The sequence below is a fragment of the Leptodactylus fuscus genome, chromosome 1 (assembly GCF_031893055.1).
Source record: "Leptodactylus fuscus isolate aLepFus1 chromosome 1, aLepFus1.hap2, whole genome shotgun sequence".
NCBI lineage: Eukaryota > Metazoa > Chordata > Amphibia > Anura > Leptodactylidae > Leptodactylus > Leptodactylus fuscus.
Genome location: NC_134265.1, coordinates 314,187,933 through 314,197,937, shown reverse-complemented (window position 1 = coordinate 314,197,937; position 10,005 = coordinate 314,187,933). Strand labels below are relative to the sequence as shown.

Below are 10,005 nucleotides of genomic sequence, written 5' to 3'. Positions count from 1 at the left end.
AAAAATGCCCCGTCTACTAATAAACTATTTGCCCTACACCCTCAACGTCACACTTGCACGTAACAAACCACCATACTTTGGACTATCATTTCAAATAAAAGCTCATCTAACCAATACACATTCCCCAGAATGCTATATCTACCATTAATCTGGCCCCGCCATATTGTGGTTGCAAAAAAAAAAAAAACCCTTATGGAGCCTTCACACGGCGTAAACGCGCGTGTATTTTGCCAAAATACACATGTAAAAATACACGTGTCAAAATAAGACTCCCATTCACTTCAATGATATTTTTTACACGCCTGCAAAATGTCATTGAAGTCAACAGGAGTCTTATTTTTACACGTGTATTTTGCACAAATACACACGCGTTCACTCCGTGTCAAGGCTCCCGTACACTCCGTTCACACCACCGTCTGCTCTCCGTTCTTGCGGTTCCATCTTGTTGTCACACAGTTCGCCCCTAAGCGCAGCTGACGGTAGGTTCACACTACCGTTCGCCACTCCATATTAGGTTTCCATCTTCTGCATGCAGAAGCCGGAAACCTGTCAGACTGGGTCCGGCCATGAACGGCGGTGAGCGTTTTATGCTCTCCGCCGCAAAAGTTTTTTTTTTTTTTTAAATCAGACACAGAGTACTGCATGTGCAACTGTCTGGTTTTAAAAAAAAAAAAAAGGTTTTGCAGCGGAGAGCATAAAAAAGGTCCAGTATGTACATGTCTACTTTACCATATATCAGCTGAAAGTAAAAAAAAAAAAAAACCTCCAAAACAAAAAAATTGTCTGTATTACTACATACATAAAATATCACATTTGCTATCCCACCAAACTTTTTAAAGCACTTTTACCGTTTCACACGTCTGTGTCCGCCCAATTGTCAAATCACCACAGACGAAGTCACGGGTAAAAGCTAATAAGAAATAAAAATTCTCAGGAACGGCGGCACGGATCAGAAAAAGAAACGCAAAATAGCCTTTCTAAAGGCTGTTTGTAAGTGGTCTTTGTAGTAAAAGGGATTCTAATGATAGACTCCCTTTAAAGCGGACCTTTCACATCCTCCGGCACATGCAGTTTTATTATTCTGCTAGAAAGCCAATTTCAGCACACTGTCGGCTTTCCCGTTACATGTTCCAGTGAAGGGCTATCAGTACATATACCAATAGGGCTTCACTGTCAGAAGGGCATTCCTGACAGTCTAACTGGGAACGCCCCCTCCTGACAGTAGTGTGTGTAGCGCTATACTGTGAGGGAACATTCCTTACCACCCAGCAATGACGATGAGCGGTAAGGAATGTTCCTCACTGCAGTAGTAATAGAGCATCCTCATCACCGCCAGCAGCTGTATTATACAGACAGAATCTGATGTGTATGTAGGGAGCAGTTCTTGAGTCCTCTCCGTACATCCCCCTGAAGCAAATGACTAATGTCCTAGTTGTTAAGGGGTTAATACGCTAGGCTTATCTGGAAGGGGAACATTTCCTTATCCTTCAAGCTAGGCTGCAACTTTGATATTCTTGAACTTATGGAGGCCTATACCAATTTGGTACTGAAGCAGATAACCGAGTGGTTTTCATTGGGACAGCTCTGCAGAACCAAAACCTGCTACTAAAAATCAGTGTGAGGGAACTGAAGATCTGAAGCAGACCGATCTATTTTTTTGGAGCTCCACATATTACCATGGATTTGTGAGCCTAGGGCAAAATATCCTATTCCTGTCCATGGCTCACTAAATGAAAAGCATCGACAGGCAGCACTTACACAAGTCTAGATGCGTCACATCTGAAAAGAATGACGCATAGCAGACATCACCTAACAAGTGTTATCTGAAAATTGGTACTTGAAGACATTACATGTGGGCGAGAACCACCGCAGATTATAACCATAACGGCAGTAGAGGACGATTTCACATCATTGTAACTTTTATACTTCCGTACTAAAGGACTTCACAAAGTGGGTCAGAGTTAACTTGAATGCATCATCAGAATGGCAGGTTAACAGTTGTATTTTATTCAGATTATCTATACAGGTGTGAGAAGTACAAGTTAATGATTCACAAAAAAAAAAAAATGTTTCTTGCAGTTTGTCAGCTTTGCTGTATAGACTTGGACAGGATGATACTGATAAGGGGGGGGGGGGGGGTTTGTGCAATCTCAGTACGTTTGATAGCCAGCAGACCTGTTTTGAGCCAAAACACCTGTAGTGGTCATATTGCAGACTGGCCAGACCTCCAAAGTGCAAAGTGTCAGCAAGAACACTAGTGTGTCCAATTCTATATCCTGATGATTGCATGGAGTATATTATTTTTCATGCTGTTGACTGCAGAATATTATGCACTTAAATATTGCTGTTTTGTGCCTGTACTAGGTATAATACATCTTTATAAACTAAAGGAAGTGGGTGGGGAACTTTACAGCCTCTGGATTATACAGCTTTGCACACAGTCTATACACTTCTCAGAGCAGTTTGCCGCTTCGGTGAGTTTGAGTGCAAGTCCTTCTATATACTTATACTGGCTGCAGCTTCCTGAAATGTACTCATTTCTCTACTGTCAAGGATCTTTTTAGCTGCATCTTAATCTGCATTTGCAGTCCAATGTCCCTGCATCTCCCACTATGCTCACTTAGACCTTCGCTTTGTTTACCATCTTAGTGAGACCAGGAGTAGTAATGACATGGGGATGGGGCAGGCAGACTTTGTATTGTATACCCCTGCCTCAAATGCAAGGCTTGCTGCTGCCATGTGTTTATTAGAAGCAAAATATATAAAAACATTACCGTATTTTCCGGACTATAAGCCGCACATAAAAACCTACGATTTCCTCAGAAATCGTAAGTGCGGCTTATAGTCCGGTGCGGCTTATATATGGATGGAAGCGGCGGCAAAGACTGCGTGCCGCTTCCATACATACATAAAAGGCACCGTAAGGGTGCATTCACACTACCGAACGCGGGCGTGTATCACAGCCGTACACGCCGGCGTTACAGCAGGGCTGCCGGACACTTCCTATTCATTTCTATGGGAGCCGGCATGCGAGCGCTCCCTATAGAAATGAATGGAAAAAAGCAGTCCATTCATTTCTATGGGGAGCGCTCGCATGCCTGCTCCCATAGAAATGAATAGGAAGTGTCCGGCAGCCCTGCTGTGACACCGCCGTCCTGAAAGAGAACGTGAAACTTACCCAACGGTGCAGGGCGGGCGGGCATTCTGGCCTCCTCTGCCTCCGATGTTCCGTCCTTCTCCTCCGGCGCTCGCTGATAATGGCCGGGGCGCATGCGCATAATGCTTCTACTGCGCATGTGCCCTGGCCATTATCAGCTTGCGAGCGCCGGAGGAGGACGGAACATCGGAGGAAGAGGAGGCCTGAATGCCCGCCCACCCTGCACCGCTCGGTAAGTTTCACGTTCTCTTTCAGGACGGCGGTGTCACAGCAGGGCTGCCGGACACTTCCTATTCATTTCTATGGGAGCAGGCATGCGAGCGCTCCCCATAGAAATGAATGGACTGCTTTTTTCCATTCATTTCTATAGGGAGCGCTCGCATGCCGGCTCCCATAGAAATGAATAGGAAGTGTCCGGCAGCCCTGCTGTAACGGGGGGGGGGGGGGGGGGGGGGGGGGTGTAGTAGTTTAACCTAACGTTTACGGTTGGGCTCTATCAGCATGATTTTGCTGATAGAGCCCCTCCTCGCCTGCCGAGCGCTTCCAATAGAAGCGGCTGGCACGCGGGGGGTTAAGCGGCCGCTGGCAAAGTCTGCCTGCCACCGCTTTCAATAAGATATAATGCGCACCGGACTGCGGCTTATAGTCCGGTGCGCCTTATATATGAACCGAGACGGACTATAAGGCGCTCATGGGCAATGCGGCTTATAGTCCAGTGCGCCTTATAGTCCGTAAAATACGGTACATATGTGAAGGCTTATACACTCAGGAAAGACTGAAACCCAAGTGTCATTAAAGATGTTAAAAATGAACTGGTACATGGTTTAGTTTATGGGAAACTTGGGGAACGTCAGTAAACTGTTCAATGTGTAGTGAGTGTTTTGCCACTTTTAGTCTAAAGCCCCACTTTGCAGAAACACAGCTTGGTGCAGACTTTGCTGCAGCTTTTGGAGCCACAACCAGGACTAGATTAAAGCAGAAGGTAGAAGTATTAGAATTTCCTATGTATTGCTCACTTCTTCAAGTGGGTGGTATCTAGTTGACAGACTAGTCTAGTGAAAGGTCCACAAAGAAAACTTATGCAGGTTGGAGAACACCAAGTTTTAACAATTTGTAAGATACTGTGCGTTTGCATACTGTATAGAGCAGAGAACGGTATAAGAAAATAAAGCCGTCTCATCTGTGCAGTATTAGAAATGACACTCAGCTGGATTTTATATATAATATTTAATGCTCACAACTGATTAAAGACTTAAAGCAGAACTCAGTCTCTGTAATTTAAGGTTATTAATCCATTGAGAGTCAGAATCTTAAAAGTTTACTACAAGGCAAAAACTTTAATGCATTACCTGAAATCCCTTCAAATGAGCAGGTTTGTGTTCTCAGATACTAAACCACCTACAGATCCTTGTGGACCAGGGGGCTTGGTGTCCCAAATTGCCCTGGCAAGTCATACATGCCCACACTTAAAAGCTTCATACCCTGCCATTGTACACCCTCAATGGTGCAGTTTTTCACTGAAGTCAGGAGTACACCTCAGCAGCGCAGATGTGCCAGACCTTTGAAGTTGGGGTGTATGTAACCAGCTTCACTGAAGAACTGCACAGCTCGTGGGAGCACCAGAAGAATCCAATAAAAGTAATCTTAAGTATAAAGGTTTGATTTAACTATGGGCATAGTTGCCTTTAAAACAGGGTGATCTGGGATACTAAACCCACAATACCTAAGGACCTGTGGGAAGTTTAGTGTCCCAAATCAACCCGATGGTCCTCTAAAGTTTACTTTCCATAACAATCTGCCTACACTGACACACTGGTCTTCAAGCTACTGGAAAGAAGACTGCTTAGTATACTGCAAGCACAATTGGGCATACTGTTAGTTTGACAATACTATTGTAACATTACATTAACTGTATCAGATGAAATTACAACCATTATCAGAAATTCTCAGATCCTGATACCACTAATTGGTAGTTACGTTGTATAGACTGCATAAGGAAGTGCAGTCGTAGCCTGACGATTATCTAAGTGCTTTACATCCTTACCAATATATCAACACCACATCTGTCAGAGCACCCGGGAAGGTTTTCATTTGAAGAGATGTTCCACTAGACGCAAGAGGTTTCCTTAAGGATTTTGCAAATGAATTCAAGTTTTTTTTAGCCCATTTTACCTGAAAAAGGAGGGAAAAAACAAAACAAAACCCCCACCTAATCGTTATGAACACCGAACATAAGGAATAACCAAGCCAAAGCCATTCTTGTAACTTCTCACCTCACAAGGATTCAGTTCAGCAAGTCTGGGAATGGAACAACGCTCAAATAAGTGATAAAATATAGGCTAAACTAAAAATTGTTTACGCACTGCATAGTAGAGTTATACCAAGCACACATTTTAGCAAGCTCTCCAGTAGACAGGTGTAAGCTGTAAGGGCATCCACAAGAGTAGTCCACTGATTCACATGACGCATCAGTAGTTCAAGTTACATGGGGTCTTGAATAGAGTTGGCCATAGGGTAGCAAGACTGCAAGCCAAAAGTAATAGTAAGTGGACATCTGTAGATGATTCTCAAGTGCCCTGCAAGAAAAAGGAAGACCAAAGGTTTAATACACAGATGAGTACAAGTAATATACAACTGTGCAGGTCAAAGCACTGTAGCTCCCGACAGGATACAAAGTAAAAACATTTTCACCTTGAGTTTTAGAGAGCTTTATTATACCCCCCTGTGTTGGCCACTTAAAGAATAGGTCTTAAAGTGGGCAAAGCTAAAAAGGGGATGAATATAAACCCAAGTCATACAATTGTTTTAACACTGCCAGATTTATAATACATTTATTAGCTTCAGTATGCCATATGTACACTTCATTAAACCTGAATAGACTATGTATTTCACTGCTGAAAACCAAACTAACAATACCAAGGTGTATTATAGAAAGTTACATTTGTGAAGTCTAATCAAGAGGCATGAGTTGGATTATTTTTGTTAAGTTTCCAATAAATGAGGCATGCATTCTAGAAGTTAGTAGCAACTCAAAGAGTGCAAGAGAAACTGAGTAAGAGTCTAGCTTCTAGTCCCGGCATACAAGCATGCACAAGATTATGTAGAAAGTTGCACAAAAGCCAAGCAGTGTTCCATGTACTGTAAAACTTGCACTTAACAGGCTACATCCACTACCAAGTTTGGTGCAAGATTAGAGGGAAGTTAGGGCTACATAGATTTTAAGACAACTTTTAAAGAGAACTGGTCACAAGCTTCTGCCATCAGCAAGTCTGTACATTATCCCAGTTCAGTGTACTGCAAGGCAGAGGTGTCCTGTCTTTTGCTGTAATAGCACAATGTACCTGTATCTACCACAGACAAGTGTGGGCCTCATCTCCAGCAAATTCAGAGCGATAGGACCATAAACCTCAGCAGCAATAAGGCTGATGTTTAGGAACAAAGAACTTCGTGACAGTTTCCCTTAGGCTTAGATACCAAGATTTCTAAGCAATTTAAGTACAAGCATCAATTCAGCAGTAGTGTAAACACATACATGTAAGCAACTGTCTGGTGCAGACATCATAAAGATGTAAACCAAGCTGCACACTTTGTCACTGCATAAAGCAGATCATGTGCATGAACCAGGTCAATGTTTTGCACTGGAACAACAAAATTACAACAATGCAAACACACCCGTGTCTTTCAGCATGATGATGTGGAGTTTATGGTACGCTGGAGCATTTACTTAGCCGTTTGTTTCTGGGCAGCACTACTAGCCTGCTGTTGGTCCTCAGCTGTTTGGGAATTGGACATTCTCGATAGACACGAGATACTGTTGCACGTGAAAAGCCGAGCAGTTTTGCAGTCTCTGCTACACTCTTGCCCGCAAGAATTGTGCCAATGATCATGCCACGGTCAAATTCATTCAACTCTTTCATTTTCCCCATTTTGAAGCACTGATTCCTTGCGCACACAAAAACAAGCCAGTCTTACTTAAAAATAAAGTCCCCCTGTCGAATATTTCACTAACGTCACTGGAATACAAGGTTTTCCAAAACATTTCCTGCAAAAGAAAATAAAGACTGTTGAAATACAGAATACATATGTATAGAACAAAACTTATAAATACACTGCACAAGCAGGGAGATTATACCAAGAGGCACCAACTGAACATGTCAAAAATCCTGCAACTTCCATGACAAAACCAAGGTGCCCAGTCCTGCTCCCCCAGCACTGGACAGGCTACACATCCACTATGTGGAAATCCAATGAAATTATATTTTTTTTTCTGTTGATTTTGGCAGATTCTGTACCAATCCAACAGTACGAAGTTAGGCCTGGTTTATATCTGTGCATGGGTTCCTGTTCAGGGAGTCTGCTTGGGGACCCCTCCCTCCCTCCTCCAGAATGGAAACCTAATCCACATTTAAAAAAAATAAAATAAAAAGCAGTTACCTTAGGAAACCTGTGGACCCCATAGACTAATGGGGTCCGTGTGGTTTCTGCATAAAAAAAATGCAGAGCGAAGTTCTGCTTGCAGGACTTCTCTCTGCATTTTTCATACGGAGAGGGGAATGGAACGAATGCAGATTTGAGCCGAGGCTTAGACAAGTTATATATTACAGTGTCATGCACTTCTATGAAAGTCCTATACCAGCTTAAAATGATATATATATATATATATATATATCTCTATACACACACACACTTTAATTTGATAGGAGATTATCTAAATATGTGTACATTCTGTAGAGTAGCCCATTTAGATATACAGCCATGAAGCTTTGGCAGCTAGACTACCAGATGTGCATATACCCTAAGGGGATATCCACAAAGGACGAGAAATTTCTGCCATGGCATTGCAGGCAGAGATCTAACAAAGGATGAAACTGTACAAAGTGTAATAGACAACAATTGAGGGCACAAATGGTTTACTACAGAATTTACGGTCTACAATGCACTGGGCCAATTTTGCAGAAATTACATATATAAAATATGCAATTTTTTTTCAAAACCTGCAATTGATGTATTTAGATTCAAACTAGGTCCTAATAAAATTCTCCTTTATACACATTTCTGGCCATTTTAGCTAGTACTTATGGTGCCACTCAAAGAGTGGGCAACTTCAATGCTAGATCTCTGCCGCTAAGGGCAGAGGTCACGTTACACAAATCATGAGTGGGGTGTTAAAACCAACTCATTTATGTTGGATTTGAAAAGTAGAAGCTAGAACGTATGAGCTCCTGGGATGGGATGCTGAGGTATCAGCCCATGTCAAATCAGGCAGATTAGGGAGGATTTTAAGAGATGTTTACATACACTGTCTTGAACCATACCAGGAACAAATGCCAATGAAAGGGCATGTTAGGGTGACAAGCTAGTGGGCGAAGCCAGGCCAAGAGACCCACACCAAGAGAGACCCCCCTCAGAGCAAATACATTCTAGCAGCAGAGAGTTTGGTGCACAGCCAGTGACAAGTTAATGTTATGCTGAATCCTTAAATGGGTTGTGTAGGATTTTACTAGACCCCTGTTCATAATGGGGCCCATCAGCCCCCACAGGGATCAGCTATGTAGGGCAATTTCTGCACCCTGTACTATACACTGCATGGAGGACAAAGCAGATAGCTGCAATATAGGTGCCAGGCTCAGATCCCAGTGAAGTCAATGGTAGCCAAGCTGTAGTACCAGCACCAGCCACTATACAGGGCACAGCGCCAACCACACAGAGGCTGAATGTAACTGATGAATGCATGCCACCAGCAATAGTGACTAGACGTGCACTGGCGCCTGACCCTGCAGACTGGACGCCATTGGAGCTGTACCTCACGACAGGATACAGGGAGGAGGACGAGGCTCCACACTGTGTTTTAGAGAGGATATACTCTGCCCCCCTGTGTTAGTCACCGCAGAGCAACTCAGCTCTGAGTGGGCAATGAAGGGGCGGTGCACACGGCAAGCACAATAACGCAGGGCGTAGTCACGTGACCAGACCGCCGCGGCCTACTGAGCGACTAATACAGAGTGACAAGCCGCACATAACCGCAGGGCAGGACGCACCATCTGCACCGGGCAGTGTGAGCGCCGCTATTATCTACAGCAGGCGGAACATAAGCCCGGGATACGATGCAACCCCTTATATTGTGCACGGCAGAGACCACCCACCCGCACTACAGCGCCCAGCATAGGCAGCCGCTCTATCCCGGAGCCCGCACAACAGACCACTACTTACCAGCAACCAAACCAAGACAGGAAGAGGAGGGTCCGGCCACAGGCTAATAAAGGAGACGAGAGTCACCCAGTGACGCGATGTTACACACACCACGTGACTGATGTTTGCTCAGTACTGTACAGTGTACGGGACTACAATTCCCAGCATGCCCCAGCATTCATTATAGTATTATGAATGTTGGGTACTGTAGTCTGCGGCTCTGCAGCCATAGAGTTGTCAGGCGACCTTGGTTGTCCAAATCTGACAACTCCAGCACATGAGTGAATTCAGTAGCCTAAAGGCAGAACAATTATCAATAAAAGTCATTGTCCACGTCAGTACAATCACCATAGACCTGTGTGTTATGCAGTAATGTTGGTTATGTAATGGGAATAAAGCAGAATTGTGTGTGTACTCTCAGCACTATTGTGTATATGTATTAAGCAGTAGTGTTAGTTATGTAATGTATATGCAGCAGGGACATGTATGTAATGAACAATATAATAAAGTTGATCCGCAACGTCCACGGCTCGTTTTTTAATAAAAATTAACTTTTAATGGTTCGTTTAAAACAACATATCAGCAGACAAAAAAGAAAGACATACTTCACGAACAGACAAGAACAAAAAAGAAAAAATCACATGCCCATGGCAATAAAA

General features: G+C 43.5%; 2 non-coding genes across 2 annotated transcripts; both read right to left on the bottom strand.

The window, feature by feature from the left end:
• Nucleotides 1–5,806: 5,806 nt before the first annotated feature.
• LOC142190991 (small nucleolar RNA SNORA26) lies at nt 5,807–5,919 on the bottom strand. The gene has a single exon (XR_012714611.1). It is a non-coding gene; the product is annotated as a small nucleolar RNA SNORA26 (small nucleolar RNA).
• A 3,033-nt stretch (nt 5,920–8,952) lies between these two features.
• LOC142190995 (small nucleolar RNA SNORA26) lies at nt 8,953–9,071 on the bottom strand. The gene has a single exon (XR_012714615.1). It is a non-coding gene; the product is annotated as a small nucleolar RNA SNORA26 (small nucleolar RNA).
• Nucleotides 9,072–10,005: the final 934 nt, after the last annotated feature.